The 19208-nt window shown below is 38.3% G+C and overlaps 1 non-coding gene across 1 annotated transcript; it reads left to right on the forward strand.

Moving 5' to 3' along the window:
* Positions 1-15214: 15214 nt before the first annotated feature.
* LOC145071642 (small nucleolar RNA R71) lies at positions 15215-15321 on the forward strand. Its single transcript, XR_013690649.1, has one exon. It is a non-coding gene; the product is annotated as a small nucleolar RNA R71 (small nucleolar RNA).
* The last annotated feature ends 3887 nt before the right edge of the window (positions 15322-19208 follow it).

The raw sequence follows: 19208 nt of genomic DNA on the forward strand, positions 1-19208 counted from the left end.
GGACCATGAAAGAGATGCTACCAAAGTGGCATGCATCATGTTGGCCACTATGATAGCCGAGCTCCAAAAGTCCTATGAGGACAACTATCCTTTTGAGATGCAACTGGATTTGATGGACCACTACCATCAGAGTCCTCGTCAATAGCGATATAAAATCATCTCCTCCATGATAACAACCCGGATGAAGGATGGTGAACCCATCACGGGCCACATGCAGAAAATGCAAAGGTATGTGGACTTTTTGCTAAAGCTAAATGTGAACTTCCCTGAGGAGCTAGAAATAGACATCATTTTGCACTCCTTACCTTCATGTTATGATCAATTTAGTATGGCATACCACATGAACAAGGAGCAAGTTACCCTCAGCAAGCTTCAAGGACTCCTAAAGACCACTGAAACAGGTCTTAAAGGTAAGTCGGTTGTTACCACTCCTACTCCTACTCCAAACTCCGCCCATGTCTTGGCAATCGCGAAAAGTATAGGAAAAAAGAGGAAGAACCCTTCGAAGGGTACAAAGTGTAAGACCCTTGATGGATCCTCTTTAAGTGGAACCAAGAAAGGTTTCATCACTCCTTCTTCTGGCCCAAAAGAGGTTGAATGCTTCTATTGCCATGAAAAGTCGCATTGGAAGCGGAACTGCCCAAAGTACCAGCAAGATATTAAGGATGGGAAAGTAAAACCCACCCATGCAGGTATTTACACAATATTATCTAATAATTCACCCTATTCTAATTCTTGGGTCCTTGATACAGGTTGTGGAATTCACATATATTCTGATTTGCAGGGACTAAGTAGAAGTGAGAATGTGGAGCATGGAAAGATAAACTTGATCATGGGGAATAGGAAAGCTTCACCTGTCACCAAGATTGGAGTTTATTCTTTGTTTCTAAGTAGTGGGTTTACATTAGATTTGAATAAATGTTGTTACTCACCTAAAATGGCAATAAATATTATTTCCTTTCATGTTTTGTACAAACAAGGGTTTACCTTTTCTTTTGATAATGAAGTTAGTGGAATAAATGTTTTCTTTAATAATGTTCTTTATTTTAAAGCATTACCTTGTGATGGTGTGTATGAAGCTGTGTCTGTTGTAGATAACCTAGGAAATAATGTGTTGTGTATTGATTCTTCTTCTAATAATAACTTGGATAAAGCATCTTTATGGCATTGTCGTCTTGGACATGTAAGCAAGAAACGCATAGGCCAAATAAAAAAGGATGGGGTCTTGGAGTCATTCAACCTAAAGTCGGATGATAGTTCTGAATCATGCATACTTGGAAAAATCACAAAGTCACCCTTTACTAGTTCTTGTGCAAGGGGTGAAGGTTTGTTGGATCTAGTGCACACAGATGTGTGTGGACCCTTTAAAACTACCACAAGGGATGCTAATCGTTATTATGTAACTTTTACAGATAATTATAGTAGATATGGTTATGTCTACTTAATCAAGCATAAGTCAGAGACTTTTGAAAGGTTTAAAGAGTTAGAAGTCAAGAATCAATTGGACAGGAATATTAAGATGCTTCGATCCGATCGTGGTGGTGAGTATCTTAGTACAGAGTTCCTCGACTATCTTAAGGAATGTAGGATTGTCTCACAATTGACACCTCCCGGGACGCCACAGTTAAATGGTGTGGCTGAGAGGCGTAATCGAACCTTGTTGGATATGGTTCGTTCCATGATGAGTCGAGCTTCGCTACCAATCTCTTTTTGGGGGTATGCCTTAGAGACTGCCACCCATATCTTTAACCTAGTCCCTACAAAGAAAGTTTCCAAAACTCCTCATGAGATGTGGACTGGAAAAGCTCCTAACCTAGACCACATCAAGATTTGGGGTTGAGAGGCTTTCGTGAGGCGTGAGACTTACGATAAGCTCGAACCTCGAAGTGAGAGGTGTATTTTCGTCGGCTACCCACATAAATCCTTTGGTTACCTCTTCTACAAACCCAGTGAGAATGTGATCTTTGTAGCAAGGACAGGTGTCTTTCGAGAGAGAGAGAGTTCATATGCCAAGGAAACAATGGGAGGCAAATTGACCTCGAAGAAATTCAAGAGTCAAGTGGTGAAGGAACTTCAAACCCTAGCAATCAACCTGAGGAGGAAACTCATGTTGATCTAATTGACGAGTTTGTACCTCTGAGGCATTCCATGAGAGTTAGGAATGCACCTGAGCATTACTATGGTTTCCATATTACTGCGGAAGGTGATATACTTATCAGTGATCAGACACTGGTAAGTCTGGATAAACCTAACAGTTATTCGGAAGCCATGGCAGGCCCCGAGTCTGCTAAATGGAAAGAGGCTATGGACAGTGAGATACAATCCATGTATGACAATCAAGTTTGGAACTTGTTTAACAATGTACAAGGTCGCAAGACAGTCGGGTGCAAATGGATCTTCAAGAAGAAGCCCGACATGGATGGTAATGTACACACTTATAAGGTGTGACTGGTTGCAAAGGGATTTTCTCAAACTCCAGGACTTGATTATGATGAGACCTTTTCACCAATAGCGAAGATTAAGTCTATTAGGGTTATGTTAGTCATTGATATATTTCATGATTATGAAATGTGGCAAATAGAAGTCAAAACTGCTTTCCTTAATGGAAAGTTGGCTGAGGATGTTTACATGAGTCAGCCAGAGGGTTTTGTCAGTACAGAGTACCCTAATAGAGTGTGTAAGCTTGATAAATCCATCTATGGATTGAAACAAGCACCTCGTAGATGGAATCTTTGTATCGATGAGAAAGTCAAAGAGTTTGGCTTTTCGAGGAATGAAGATGAATCTTGTGTATATGTCAAAGCTAGTGAGAGTATAGTTAGCTTTATGCTACTGTATGTGGATGACATACTACTCATGGGAAATGACATCCCAACCTTGCAGAAAGTGAAGTCCTGGCTTGGGAAGTGTTTCGCTATGAAAGACCTAGGATAAGCTACCTATATTCTAGGGACAAGGATCCTGAGAGACCGAAGTAAAAGACTAATTGGACTTAGTCAGAGTACCTACTTGGATAAGGTGATGAATAGGTTCAACATGCAGGATTCCAAGAAAGGAGAGTTTCCTACCCAGAGTAACGCCGGATTGAGTAAGACTCAAAGCCCAAGTACCGAGACTGAGATAGCAGAAATAAGTCGAGTACCTTATGCTTCCGTTGTAGGCTCGATCATGTATGTTATGATTTGTACTCACCCTGATGTAGACTTTGCTTTGAGCATGGTTAGCTGATATCAGAGGAATCCTGGCAAGGCTCACTGGACCGCAGTAAAGAATATCCTCAAGTACCTGCGAAGGACTAACGACTGGGTCCTTACCCTCGCTGGGAGTGATGACTTGAGAGTTGTAGGGTACAGTGATGTTAGCTTCCAAACTAATAGGGATCATTTCCGCTCACAGTCAGGCTGGGTCTTTACCTTAAACGGAGGAGCAATTACTTAGAAAAGTTCCAAGCAGGAGACAGTAGTTGATTCAACTTGCGAATCGGAGTATATAGCGGCAAGCGAGGCAGCAAAGGAGGCTATATGGCTAAAGAACTTCATTGGAGATCTTGGATTAGTACCAGCTATAAAGGAGCCTATGAAAATTTTCTGTGATAGTGAAAGTGCAATTGCCTTAGCGAAAGAACCAATGGATCATGGGAGATCTAGACACATCGACAAAAAAATACCATTTCATCAGACATCGAATAGAAGAAGGACTCCTCGTGGCAAAGAGGGTATCATCGGATGAGAACCCAGTAGATCCCCTCACGAAGGGACTGGGTAGGGTTAAGCATCTCCAGCATGTGAGGCGCATAGGGCTGAAGGATGATACTAGTTTTAGTAGTTAGATAGCTCTTAAATTTGTAAAGTGTAATGACATTTGATGATGAATAAACGTTATGTTTATTTATGAGTAAAGTGTTGCTATCTTTTGTCAATCGTTTACTATTATTTATTTTGCATGTTTTGACTTCCAAAATAATTATGTTATATTATTTCATATTATTCAAATTCTCCACAGTCAGTCATATGGTGGAAGTAGATATGAATTAAAATTGTCATGGGTTGGCTTGTAGAGGTCTAAGATGTTGGACATAGCTACAACACTCATGAGTGCTCATAAGTTCTGAGTATTGGATTCAACCCACGCTCACTCGTATCACTTCATGGAATTTATCTCGAGTGATCGTGAGACGGTAATATCATATAAGTCTTCAAACCTAGAGATATGTGTTGTTGCCTATGAGTTGGTTATATATTGATTGTACGAAAACGCATTGGTAACTCGATGTTATAAAACTTCCCTTTGTGTAAGATTTAACAAGTGGTAGAACAAGCATATGAGTCGAAGTTTATCTGTTCCTTCTTGGATTAGAAGCGATATCTAGGCCCCTCGATGATTTTGTATTAACCCATGTCCCGGGCCAGCTCAGAACTAAGTTGATGTGTTCAATTAAGTTCTATGTCAAAAAAATCAGGAAATCAAGATGCAAACTGCTGGATAATAAGTAAGACATTGTCCCATGTATTTGTTCGGCTGATATCTACAACAGAGGATTATATGATCACTTATCTTAAATGGCGTATCATCATCTTCTCAGTTTCGCGAGACCTTGAAGGAGTTGCGATTGTTGATCTGTTCCTGAAGTCATACTTGCAGTTATAGTTATTAGACTTATCCAAGTGGGAGACTGTTGGATAAGGTGTCTAAGTCCATAACTATTATTGGTATGTACTTGACCCGGTTTGGCATGGTCCATTTGGGTTGCATGGCATCATGCATTTGGATAGACTAAAATGAGAGAAATAACACTTATGGTTTATTAATATATTATAAGTTCTAATATATTAATATTATTATTTAATTAGTATTGATCAAGAATAAATTTGGAATTAATTAAGTGCTCAAAAGGAGAGTAATTAAATATGTGGATTGATTGTGTAAATCATCCATACTTATATAGTGGCTAATGTTTCATGGATTATCAAGTTGGGCTAAAACCCATAGGATGTTTCATGGATGCTCCATGGTGTTTATAGAACCCATCAGTCATGGAAATGAAAAGTCATGACAATTAGGGTTTACATGGTGTAACCCTAATTGTAACACACTATATAAGGATCCTTATGTTCACCAAAATCGGCACTTAAGTAAGAAAGAAGAGGGCTAGCCGATTTCAAGTAGTGTGACATTTCTCTAAAGTTTATTCCAAGTGCATTTGGTGTTGTGTGAGACATTTAAGGCGTCACACTTGGGGTGCTAGGCTCACAAGGTTCTCAAGGAATCCAAAGTACTACAAGGTATGTTTTCTTACTAACTTTTATGTTTAAAAGTTCCCCATGTATGCTAGATAGGATTATGAACCTTGGAAAAACATTTTTGCGTGTATCATAGTCAAACATAGATCCAAGGTTTCAAGGGTTGCATGTACACCTTAGGAGTGTTAGAATGCTCAAAATCCTTCGCAAATCTCCTATGACAACAACGATAAATGATCTTCTTGTATCTCTTAATATTCCTTCGAATACTTATCAAGCAGTTTTAACAGAATTTGATGATACTTTTGCTTATCTTAATGATATGTTGATTTCCATGAGTAGAGAAGCTGAATAATCGAAATCATTGTTATATGATGTTCGGAAAAAATTAGAAGTAAAGAAGAGTATCATTGAGAGTTTAGAGCTTAAAATAAGAACTGTTATAGTAGATAGAGATTCTGTTAGGACAGATAATACATTGTTAGTCAAATAGAGGAATATTTACGGTAATTCAGCTAAATGCTTGAATGCAAAATTGACTGAGTTGCATCATTCATCTGACATATGTAAAGAACAACATCGAAAGTTGCTTCATTTTGTTGGCTTATAATAGATAAAAGATATATGAAAGTTCTTATGATTGTGAAAAGAATATACCTGAATATGATAAAATTCCTAATGATTCATATGCATATGGAATAGTTAAGATTGATGATTACTTGAATGTTGATGATCTTGTGCATATTGTTAATGAAACTTTAACAAAAAACGAACAAGTTAAGATTTTGAACATGACTTAGAAGTCAACACTTGACTCTCAACAAAATTCCGCTGATGTTGAAGATAATTCTGACACTATCAGTGAAATTGAGGACGAGGAGTGTGTTGTTTGCTCAGAATTTACAAACATTAATGTTAACTCAATGGCTTAAGGCAAAGATTGTAATGATCCAATATCGAACCAAGAAAATAATATATCTTCGACATCTAAAGTTTGTGATCCTATTAATCATGTTGTGGTTAAGGACTATGTAAGTGATGAAGAAGATGATTCAAATGTTAACTCAATGGTTTAAGGCAAAGATTCTAATGGTCAGTCATTAATGTTAACTCAATGGCTTAAGGCAAAGATTCTAATGATCCAATATCGAACCTAGAAAATGATCTATCTTTGACATCTAAAGTTTGTGATCCTATTAATCATGTTGTAGTTAAGGACTATGTAAGTGATGAAGAAGATGATTCAAATGAAAAACCACCTCAAAGGGTTGTAGTTGATCAAGTGTTCGAATATTCAAAGGAGTACACGAAAGTATTGCAAGACAAAGGACACCATTATCTTGAATCAAATGCAGTGGTTTATCCAAAATCCAAGGATTCAGAAAATGTTGTGCTTCCAAATCTAGTCTTCATCACCAAAGGAAAGGATGATAAATTTCCTCCTGAATTGAACATGTTAGTGGATGAAGATAATGCTTATGTGACAAAAGAAGGTTTTTATTCGAATCAAAACACTGTTGAAAATGGTTTGAATAAAAACTCAACAAATTTCAATAACAAAAACCAAAACGTGTTTGGGCAGTGAAAACTAAAAAGTCAGAAGTGGAAAATTATAATAAAGAAAAAGGAAATTGTGTTGATACTTTACCTAATGATCCAAAACATTAGAAGGTAAAGACATAATCTTTCAATGATAAAGTAGAAAAATTGGCCGTTGAAAAGGGGCTTTCTAAATCAAAAACACAAACAAGGCTTATTGGCAAAATGAAAAAGCTTTTCACAAGCAAAGAGTTTTTAAATAAAAATCATTTGAACCAGTAAGGAATTTTTCTCAAAATGGAAAGAATTTTCAAAATAATCAATTTCCAAAACAAAATGATATTCAAAGAAATCTAAACATGCTGCAATCCTCAAACTAAGCGAGGTTGTGTTTTTGTCCCATGATTTCACTAGAATAAAGGGGGCCACAAATGCATTATAACGTCTATTGGCTCAACTAAACATTTGGGTCCTTATAGAATCATCAAACACAATAATAGCATGGGATCCTAATTGCTTTACCAAAATTTTCTAAATTAATCCTAGCAATTTTTTATGCAATTTTTTTTAAACAAAGGATTCTAAATTTTTTCACTAAATGTAATCAACCCCCTACCCCACACTTAAATTATGCAATGTCCTCATTGCATGTTGTGCATGATAAATAATATAAAAGTAAAGAGAGAATTAGAACAAACTCCCCTATGGTAGAAGTTGCGAGGTTGAAATTCTGCTTGTAAAGCTCCTACTTCAACTGACTTTAGACATGGGAACAGCTCATCCACGCCTTTGGTGCCAAATCTCGTGTGGCTATGCTCCAAAATATAAAGGAAAAAGATCATGGAAATGCTCGGAAAACAATCTATAACAGTTCAGCCAATCGCCTTTACCAAATGCAGTCAAATCACCAAGTTGAAGGTAAGAGAAAGAGTAACTCGTCGATTTTATAGATAACTCACCGAGTTTAGTCTTAAAGGTTGGCACATTCGAGTTTTTCCAGTAACTCGTCGAGTTTATATAAGGAACTCGACGAGTTTTCTTCACTTAGTGAACAAAAATGACTCCAACTTCAGGCTCGTTTCTGGATTTCTAGGGAGTGATTATAGCAGTATCCCCCCTCATTTTTTTCAATAAAAGCACGTCTTTTCAGCCATATATTCACCGAACATGTAAATAGACTCAATTCCCTCATTCTTCTCGTTTTAGACTCGATCTCACATTATATCACTCACTCTTTATTCTTTTACTCTATCCCTCACCCTATATTCTGAAAAGAACAAAAACAAACACTAAGTAATAAAAGGAAAACATACTAATAACAATCCTAAATTACTTAAGTTTAAACATCAACCGCACAAATAAAAAAACACACCAAACAAAATAAAAAGATTTTAAACAAACCAAACAAAATAAAAGATAAAGGAAAGGATAATTAGTCTTCATCTTCACTCTCGTCTCCTCCTAACCCACTTCCTCCGGCTCCACCTTGGCGCATACTCCACCTCTCGTTCCAACTCCTCATATACAAAAAGTCGGGCTCATCCTCCATCCTTGGTATGTTCATATGGTGCATCATATGGGCCGAATTCCTATGACCATAATTCAAGCTTTGTGCCAATTCATATTGAAATGCCCTTAGTTCAACATTATAAGGGTCCATGGGAAGCTCATCATGTATTGGAATGACAGGAGGATCTTCTTGCATATGGCCTTGTCGTGCACGAACTCGCCTTCCCGGTTGTTCGGGTGCCACAACTTCATCAACCCGGGGAACACCAAAATTACCCCCGCCATAGTCTTCAATAATCCTAGCCCTTCTATAAAGAAGATGACTAAAAGCGGGTTGTGGCACCATTGTTAATTGATTCCCAACCCTTCCACCAAGGATTCCATATGACCTAGCCAATCTTGTCACAAACATTCCACCACAAATCCGTGAAGTGGTCCTGTCCTTCACCCCGCTTTCCGCCAAATATTTTGCCAAGCAATATAGAATATTGCAAAATATGTTTGGTGTAATAATACACCATAAGGAAAAGACATCTCGGCTCAGCACTTTATCATCATCTTTGCGCATCTTTATGGAACTTGAGATGAGGCGGTGGATAAGGCGATGGATAGGGGACCGGATACTCGCCTCTTGTGTCGCGGATAGAATATAAAACCCATTGGCAATTGTGCTCCACCATCTTGCCGCTGCTTCACTATCTTGAAAACCTTTGTGACAACTTTCCAAAAATACCCCAAAAGCTTCCGTCATCGCCACATTTCACTTGTACAAGCCCATACGCCATTCTAATTCCGCCATACTACACTCTCTAAACTCGCCCCCCCCCCCCCCAAGCATAAAAGTGAGCACATTGGTGTCAAAGTAGTTATCACCCCCATGGAAGGTAATAGTAGAATAAAATTCCCAGCACAACTCTTGATAAACCGGCTCTTGTAGTAGGAAAAGTCGCCTCCAAGCATCACATGTAACCCTTACGTCATCTTGAATGAAAACCTTAGTAAGATAAGGATTCATTCCTCCCACTAATCCCCAATGTTCCAAACTTTGCCAATCCAACTCATTGGGTAAATAGAAGTCTTTCTTTTTCAACTTTTCCAACTTTTTCCTCCATGCCACCAACGTTGCTTTTGATCCACTTTGAGGGAAATCAAGCCAAGGAAAACCCCCCTTGACCTCTTTGAGAACCTTGGCCCCTGTTTCTTGACATGTTTCTACAAAACCAAAATCATAGCAAATCAAACAAACACAAAAAAATGTTAAAAGGATTAAAACTGTCATACATCACATAAACTCGTCGAGTTTATGTGAAGCTCAGCGAGTTCTGCAACAGGTGCGAAAAATTCATCTCAGGTTCAGTTTATCCAACCATTTAACACAATATTTCACTCAGTGGTTTGTCTAGAATAGCAAATTAAGCAAGAATCCATGGATAAAACTAGTAGAAACATCCTAATATAGTTAAAATCTCAACCCTAATGTTCATGTGAAAACTCAAAATCGGATTTTTTAAACAAAGTGGAGTCATCTATCTACTAAAAATCGAAACGTTAACAAGAATATGCAGTAAAAATCTTACCTTTTTGAAGAAAATCGAAGGGGAAAGCACAAAGTAAGAAGAAGTTGCTTGGGAGGAGTCTTGGTCGGCTGGAATGAGGGTGACGACTGTGTGGAATCGGGGTTTACCTTTTAGGGTAAAACCCGAATTTACATCAATTAAAAAAATCGATAATAAAATACAACTCGTCGAGTTGGCGCGGTTTTGACAGAAATGTCGCGAATTTAGAAATTGACTCGTCGAGTTTTTTCCCAACTCGACGAGTTTTTTCCTCTATTTGAAAAAATTTTGGTTTCTTGGAGAAAATAAAGCACCACCTCACACTTAATTTTGCTAATCCTCCCAGCAATATTTTCAGTAAATTTGGAAGATAAAGACTAAAAATCCTAATAAAACACACAAAACAATAAAATGAAAGACTAAAATGAAAAAGAGAAAGAAAGCAAACTCAAATGTCGGGTTGCCTCCCGCAAGCGCTTCTTTTTTAGGAGTCTTTAGTTGGACTCCATTCCGCCCTACGTTGTTGCGGTCTTCTCCAAGTTTAATCCTTCTTCAGTTTCTTCTTCCTTGGGCATGCCTTCTTCATATTTCATAACCCTATGACCATTGACCTTGAAACTTATCCCATCTATATTCCACAATTCAATCACCCCATATGGAAAAACATGCTTAATTGTGAAAGGTCCGGTCCAACGAGTGCGTAACTTTCCCGGAAAAAGTTTAAGCCTTGAATTATATAAAAGCACTTTTTGCCCTTCTTCAAATTCCTTATTACCCTTCAATCTTGCATCATGCCATTTTTTTGTCTTATCCTTATAAATCAACGAGTTAGTGTAAGACTCGTTTCTTAATTCCTCGAAGGCATTCATTTGCAAGAGTCGATTGGCACGCAACTCATTTGGTTCAAAATTACATGTTTTCAAAGCCCAATAAGCCTTATGCTCAAGTTCTACTAGTAAATGACAATTTTTCCCATAAACTAACCTATAAGGTGTGGTCCCAATGGGTTCCTTGAATGCAGTCCTGAACGCCCAAAGTGCATCATCTAACTTATCAGCCTAATCTTTCCAATGACTGCCCACTGACTTTTCTAGAATTCTCTTGAGTGCTCTATTAGTGATCTCAGTTTGCCCATTCGTTTGTGGATGATAAGGTGTTGAAAATCTATGGCGTACACCATATCTTTGCAATACCTTTGCTAGTTGCTCATTAGCAAAGTGGGTTCCTCTATCACTTATCAAAGCTTTTGGTACTCTAAACCTAGAAAATAATTTCTTCAAAAACTTCACCACGACCCTTGCATCATTTGTTGCAATGCTTGCGCTTCTGCCCACTTTGATACATAGTCCACAGCCACAAGTATGTATTTGTACCCCTTGGATGATGGGAATGGCCCCATGAAATCTATACCCCACACATCAAAGACTTCACACACTTGGATGCTTTTTTGAGGCATCTCATTCCTTGCAGAAATATTTCCTGATCTTTGGCAAGCATCACACTCTCTCACATAGGTGACAGCATCCTTGATAATTGTGGGCCAATAAAATCCTGCATCAAACACCTCTTTGGTAGTGTATTGTACCCCATGATGCCCTCCTGCAGGTCCATTGTGGCAATGTTCTAGAATATCACGAATCTCCTTGCCAAACACGCACCTTCTAATGATCCCATCTGCATAACTTCTAAAAAGATAAGGCTCGTCCCAGAAATAATATTTAATTTCTGAAAAGAGTTTCTTTTTCTGTTGGTGAGTTAGCCCTTTTGGAAGAAAGTCTCCAGCCAAAAAGTTGGCAATGTCTGGGTACCATGGTTCTTCCCCCATAATCACCATTAAGTACTCTTCAGGAAAACTATCCCCAATACCCTTGTTGTCTGCTTTATCCCTTTCTGGATTCTCTAATCTTGAAAGATGGTCGGCCGCTACATTCTTCATTTCTTTCTTGTCCTTGATCTCGATATCAAATTCTTGAAGTAACAACACCCACCGAATCAGCCTAGGCTTCGCATCCAGCTTAGCAAACAAATATTTAATTGCAGAATGGTCAGTAAAAATAGTGGTTTTAGATAATATAAGATAAGGATGAAATTTATCAAAAGCATAAACCACGGCCAATAATTCCTTTTCTGTTATGGTGTAGTTTTCTTGGGTCGGATTTAAGGTCTTGCTTGCATAATAAATTGGTTGAAAATGTTTATCAACCCTTTGACCAAGCACAATACCTAAGGCAAAATCACTTGCATCACACATTATTTCAAATGGTAAATTCCAATTCGGGGCAATAATGATCGGGACGTTAGTTAATTTTTCTTTCAAAATTTCAAAATCATGTAGACATTCTTTCGAAAAAATAAAAGGTGCATCTTTCAAAAGTAATTGAGTTAAATGTCGAGTTATTTTTGAAAAGTCTTTTATAAAACGACGGTAAAAACTCGTATGACCTAAAAAACTCCTAACGCCCTTCACATTGGTTGGTGGAGGTAGTTTAGCAATAGTGTCAATTTTTGCCCGATCCACCTCAATCCCCGCTTTGGACACTTTATGGCCTAACACAATTCCTTCTTTTACCATGAAGTGACACTTTTCCCAATTCAAAACGAAATTGGTCTTTTCACACCTAGCAAGCATCAAATCACGGTTAGCAAGACAATAATTAAAGGAAGAACCAAACACATAAAAATCATCCATGAATACTTCCATAAACCTCTCCACCATATCGTGGATTATCACTGTCATGCATCTTTGAAAGGTGGCGAGCGCATTGCATAATCCAAAAGGCATGCGTCGATATGCAAATGTTCCACTTGGACAAGTGAAAGTGGTCTTCTCTTGATCATTTTGGGTCAATTGGGATTTGGAAGTAACCTGAAAATCCATCTAAAAAACAATAATAGCAATGACCAGATAATCTTTCAAGAATTTGATCAATAAAAGGTAGAGGGAAGTGGTCTTTGCAAGTGGCATCGTTTAGTTTTCTATAATCAATGCACACTCGGCAACCGGTTATCGTTCGTGTAGGTATGAGTTCGTTTTTTTCATTCGTCACGACTGTCATCCCTCCTTTCTTTGGTACTACTTGAACAGGACTAACCCATGGACTATCAGAAATTGAATAAATGATCCCAGCATCCAAGAGCTTGACTACCTCCTTCTTGACCACTTCTTGCATGTTTGGGTTCAATCGCCTTTGATGTTTCACTACCGGCTTTGCTCCTTCTTCAAGATTTATTTTGTGAGAACAATAAGGACTTATTCCTTTTATATCGGTGATTTTCCATGCGATGGAATTCTTCCTTTTCTTCAAAACCTTAACTAATTCGTCTTTTTCAATTTGGGTCAGATCGGATGCAATAATAATAGGCTTCTGCTCACCTTCTTCGAGGAATGCGTATTCTAAGTGTTCCGGCAATGTTTTCAGCTCCAGTTTCGTGTTTCCTACGCTGAACACGTCGATTTCTGGGAAAAAACTCGTCGAGTTTAGGCTAAAAGTCTTGTCTGATCGCGATTTTTCGTTGCAACTTGTCGAGTTATTGATACAAACTCGTCGAGTTTTCTGTTTAGCACTTTTGATTAGTTCTTCGTATTTGGCTTCTTCAAGTAGTCTTTCTAGCTCCTTCAGGTCTCGCAGGGCATCAAAGTCATCTTCTGGAGCAAAGATTTGCTCATTTGATTTGTCTTCTTGCCACTCTTTCATTAACTCTTCCAAGATATCCACCGAAAAAGTCGTGTCATCACTAAACTTGGAATGTTTCATGGCTTTATCCAATCCAAAGGTAACCGAGTCTTCTCCCACCCGAAGAGTAAGCTTGGATTCTCGTATGTCAACTATGGCACTAGCAGTGTTCAAGAATGGTCTTCTAAGAATTATTGGCACTTGATGATCCTCCTCCATATCTAGCACAATGAAATCTGTCGGGAAGACAAACTTACCAACTTTTACCAATAAATCTTCACATATGCCTCTCGGGAATGTCACCGTCTTGTTTGCTAAGTGGATCGCCATTCGGATCGGTCTTGGCTCCTGAAGGTTTAGTTTCTTAAAGAAAGAATAAGGCATGAGGTTTACACTTGCCCCTGAATCAGCCAATGCGTAGCTAGTGGCTAAATTTCCAAATTGGCAAGGTATTATCAAACTACTCGGATCACCCATTTTCTTCGACAATTTGCTCAACATTGTGGCTAAACAATTCTCATTTAGAACCACTTTGGATGCTTCCTCCATCTTCTTTCAATTTGTGAGAATTTCTTTTAAGAACTTGGCATATTTGGGCATTTGTGCAACCGCTTCGATGAAAGGAATGTTGATTTATAAGGCCTTTATGTGCTCCAGGAACTTTTGGTAGTCTTCATTCTTCTTGTCTTGTCGAGCTCGACCCGGAAATGGCAATGGTGGTTGGTATGGCTTGGCTGGCATCTGATTTTTCACATCAGGTACGAAACTCGTCGAGTTTTTCTCAGAAACTCGACGAGATTTCTCCACTGTACGCGATTCTGGATTTTCTTGGTCTTTTTCTTGTACTTCCTTAGGATCTTCACTTGGGATTGGGGTCAGGGGTGTAATTATCTTCCCACTCCTTGTTGTCATTATGTTAATGTGTGCCCCCCCTTGGATTTTTCTCGATATCGCTCGGAAGTCCGCCCGGTGTTCTTTCGTTAAATTGCTTGGCAAGTTTCCCAAGTTGTTTTTCAATATTTAATATTGAAGCTTGTTGATTCCGGAGTAGAGATTGTTGATCCATCATCATTGCTTGGTGCTCCTTCATCATCTTTTGTTGATCTCTAATGGCCGCAACGACATCATCATGCCTTTTTTCGGAAGCACTAGCAAATCGGGCTAACATAGCTTCAAGATCCATCTTTTTTCTTGTACCGGTTCCTCTTTTTGATAAAACTTGTGCATCTTTTACCTATATTTCTCCTCCTTTGCCTTCTTGTACTCATCGTAGGGAAGCTATTCCTTCTTGGGTTTTCGCCAATCATCATCCAATCTATTACCACTTGAATAACAAACTTGTACCTTTCGGTTGCCATTCTCATCAAGATCATAATCTTTAGTAAGATGGGGCCCGCTAAAATTGTCACAACCTACCCGAATGGCATGGATGGATTGATCCATCTTTGTCATCCTACGATCCATACTTTCTAGCTTTGCCATCATTGCAGCCATATCATCAGAAACTGAATTCACCATGCCTCTAGTCGTGTCGTTCCTTGGGTTGTGATACTCCCTTGAATGTTTGGATAACTCTTCCACTAAAGTTTTGATAACAACTAGTGGTTTCTTTGTGAGAGGTCCTTGGGAATCAAGTAATTGCCTAGTTGTGACGTTCACACCATCATAAAAGATAGAAACCTCTTGTTGCACGTTCAAGTCGTTTTGAGGACAATTTCTTATCAAACCCGTGTATCTCTCCCATGCCTCATAGAGTGATTATTCTGGCATCTGCTCGAAATTGGCAATAGCTTTCTTCAATTTTGCTATCTTGGAAGGTGGACAAAAGTGATCAATGAAATCTTCACGCATCTTTTGCCATGTTGTAATGGATCCTGGAGGTAAGGATTTCAACCATTCCTTAGCGGCTCCTTTGAATGTCACCGGTAGCATCCAAAGTAAAACGGTATCGCGAGGCACGTTTGGCATGTGGAAATAGTCGGCAATGTTCATGACTTCTTCAATATGCTTATAAGCATCTTCATGATCCTTTCCATAGAACGAAATGTCTCTCAGTTGAGCGAGTATGTGACCCTTCAGCTCGAAGTTTGCATTGGCCGGAATTGTTGGTTGCACAAGTCCCGACCCGGTGCCATCTCTTATGCGCTTCTTATAGTCCCCTATTGGTATGTCGGCAATGTTGACCATGTCGTCTTCTTGGTCGGAATTGCTTTCTACACCAAACGTGGGTGTGTCGGATTCATAACCTTCTATCTTCTCGTTGTGGATTTCGTTGAGATTTTCGGGTTCTTCGATCGCTTTTCCCCTCTTTTGGCGAATAATCGACTCCGGATCTTCCACGGGTGGCACTAGTGTGGAACCAGAGCCTTAGGTCATAAAAACCTGAAACAAAACAGAGAAATACGTGTAAAACGAACAAAAACGAAAAAGATACGAAACTGAAAACGTGATGATGTCACAACTGGAAATTTTGTGTCATGTAATCTATACATTCAAGCTAATGTGAATCAAAAACTTCAATCAAATACATTATACAAGTGCTACAAATAGTCATCAAACAATTGGAAACTTTAGAAGTTCTTGTTTAAGTCCATTTTGGGCTAGGACTCCCTTACTGGATCCAAATGGACCAATAAGCTTCCAATTAGACTATCATGGGCTTAGAACCCTAATTGGGCTCTAATTGGACCCACATTTATTTATTTCAACATTCTGGGCCATGTTGGACCTAGAATGAAATGAATTAAAAGCCTTGATACATGAATAACCTAAACTAGTCCAATAAAAATATAAAAATTCTACTACATTCTTTTAGGCTTAAAACATACCCAAGATTAACTCTAATAGTGGGCTTAGGGGCAAAGGCCCAAATTTTTCCTTTCTCCCTTCACATTCTCGGCCCAAGGCCCAAATCCAAGGAGATAAGAGATGAAGTTGACTTTGGTTGCCACCTCATCTTTACCCATAGGATATCCATGCAATATTTTTCATTCCTCCATGCACATCACCTCAAATATCACTTCTCTTCTCTCCTCTCTCTTGCTCTCGGCCATACACACACACACCACAAAAATCTCTCAACTCTCTCTCAAGAATACTCAAGAACACTCCTTCCTCCCCTCTCCAAAAATCTCGAAAATTAGGGGCTTTCAAGAGGATCTTGCAAGTTAATCATCATCTAAGGTAAGATTATGCATAGATCTATGATTTAAATTCTTTTTGTTATCAAAATCCTTTCCTAAACTATGCAAAAATCGTGATCTTGCACCCTAGAACCATCTCAAACTCAAGATCTACCAAGGAAAGGTGCTAAGGCCAAAAATCATCAAGTTTTCTTCCATCTTTTCTTCCAAAAACCAAAACCACACCCAAGGTGAGCTTCATACCCCCTATTTTCTGTTTTTATGAGTTTTGTGGGGGGGGAATACAAGTGAAAGTGTAGATCTATATGTGTTTTGTATGCCTTGTATGATTTCCATGCTTATATGTATGCTTTTATGTGTTTTAATGTTGGATCTAGCTATAAAACCCCTCAAAACCGAGATATAACTTATGTTTTATGATTTTAGCTTCAAATATATTTCTACATACAAAGTGTTTCAAGAAAAATGGCTAAGTGGTTTAGTAATAATTTTCTTTGGGTTAAAAACACAAATTTTGGGCCTAAAATGTGAAAAATACAAAATTAAGGGTCCAAATTGGCATATCACGAATTCTGCTGGATGAAGTGTGCCAAAACAGTTTCCATAAATCAATTTCTGGAAATATACTCATTTAGGGGATTAAAAACATAAATTCCAAGCTTAATGGGCTAAAAATGACATTTTTGGCCCAATGAGGCCCATTATGCGAATTTTTCTGTTTTGGAGGGCCAAAACTGTGATTTTCTGTAAAACAGTGGACTATAAGTGTTCCAAATCCTTTTCAAAGGTTTAAAATGCTTTTTAAATTTAAAAAGGACCAAAGTTGCAAAAAATTTCCAATTTGGGCCAAAATTGCCAAAGTTGCGAAAAAGAAGGGTTAAAACCGAGAAAACTGCATCTTCAGGGACTTAAACTGTTTTCTATGAAAAATATGCTGAAAAATATTTATTTCAATAATTTTTGGTGTTAAAATGTCAAGAAAATTAGTTTGAGGACCAAACCGGGAAGTATTCAATAAAAGGGTTGAAAATGTAAACTTTACAAACAATGAGGGGCTGAAAACAGAAAAATTTCAAGGCTAATTCAATATACACAATTTGATCAAATAATGGCACCGCGGCTCTCGACGAAATACAATACATTACAATACCAAAAGTCGTTGTTAAACGAATTGGCTCGGTCTCGAACCAATGGAAACCTACAACTACTAACACTACGACACTACGACACTACGGTTCATACAAATAACGTTTGGGAACTTAGCTTATATACGAGTGTGCACAGACGTCTACGCACCACCTTCGGGCCCCAAAAGTGTAAAATCTTGCTTGTTGGGCCTAGCTAGCCCAATGACCTGATCTTAAGGCCCGAAGACGCATATTTTTCTACGAAGTGTTGAGTTTCACCGACATGGCACAACGTAGAGGGACTATCAATGGCTTGTATACCACTGGTCCCCAAGGGTCCTTTGGTATTGCTAGAAAAGTCTGCATATTTTGCGAGGCGGGTCGGGGACCCCTCGTACGCATATTATCCCCAACCGATTAATAGAGTCATCGAGGCCTTCGTGTCCTCTTACTCTTCGGATGTGGGACGACACATAGTCAGGGCGGCTGGATAACGTGATTTGTACGAACGACGCCTTCGGGATCGTTAGTATTGCTATAAACTGGGCGTTTGTGTAATGCGGGTTTGTAGTAAATAATCATGCTCAAAAATAATCCAACGTCGCCTGGGAATGACACTTCTATCTTTGTAATGGTTTCAACGCAACTTAATGGATTTCAAAGGACTAGGAAAACATCGGGTTTTCCTAGGTTTTTCAAAATATATCGGATTCGAAACGCATATAATTTTTAATAAACAATTTTCACAAGTATAGAAACAAACAGGCATATCTATGGATCTTCACAAACATTTTCGAAAGTTTTTCATTTCAGAAAATATCGGATTTTCTGGTGGTTTTCAAACAATACAAACATTGGATTTCAAACACTACTTATGAACTCACCAACATTTCATATGTTGACGTTTTTCAAAATACTTGTATTCTCAGGGAACCAGTGAATCAAAGGAAATCATATTCAGTGACGGTTGCAGTTTATTTATGTATGAATCGAACAATTTAATTTTTGGGAATGTAATGTTTAAACAATGTATTTCATGTAAAAGCTACTGGTTGTACTGTATTGATGAATGGTGACGAATGTTGTTATGTTTCATATATATTCAATGTTATGGTATTCAATTGAGTCACGACAGCCCCCGGACGTTTCCGCCGTCTGGTTCGGGGGTGTGACAGATGAACTCGTCGAGTTCAGTAATAAACTCGACGAGTTTAGCGTAAAAAGATGAAAATTAATTAAAAAAAAAACTAAAAACAGGTAACTTTATACAAGATAAATCTCACACAAATGATCGATAACACTAGAAAATAAAATAACTATTAGAACCGTTCCCCGGTAACGGCGCCAAAAACTTGATGTGTGTAAAACGCACTAGTTTTAATCTTATTACTTCAAACACAAATTAAACACATGAAACAAT

Source organism: Lactuca serriola, chromosome 8, assembly GCF_051521515.1.
Source record: "Lactuca serriola cultivar US96UC23 chromosome 8, Lser_US96UC23_V15, whole genome shotgun sequence".
In the NCBI taxonomy this organism is placed as follows: Eukaryota; Viridiplantae; Streptophyta; class Magnoliopsida; order Asterales; family Asteraceae; genus Lactuca; species Lactuca serriola.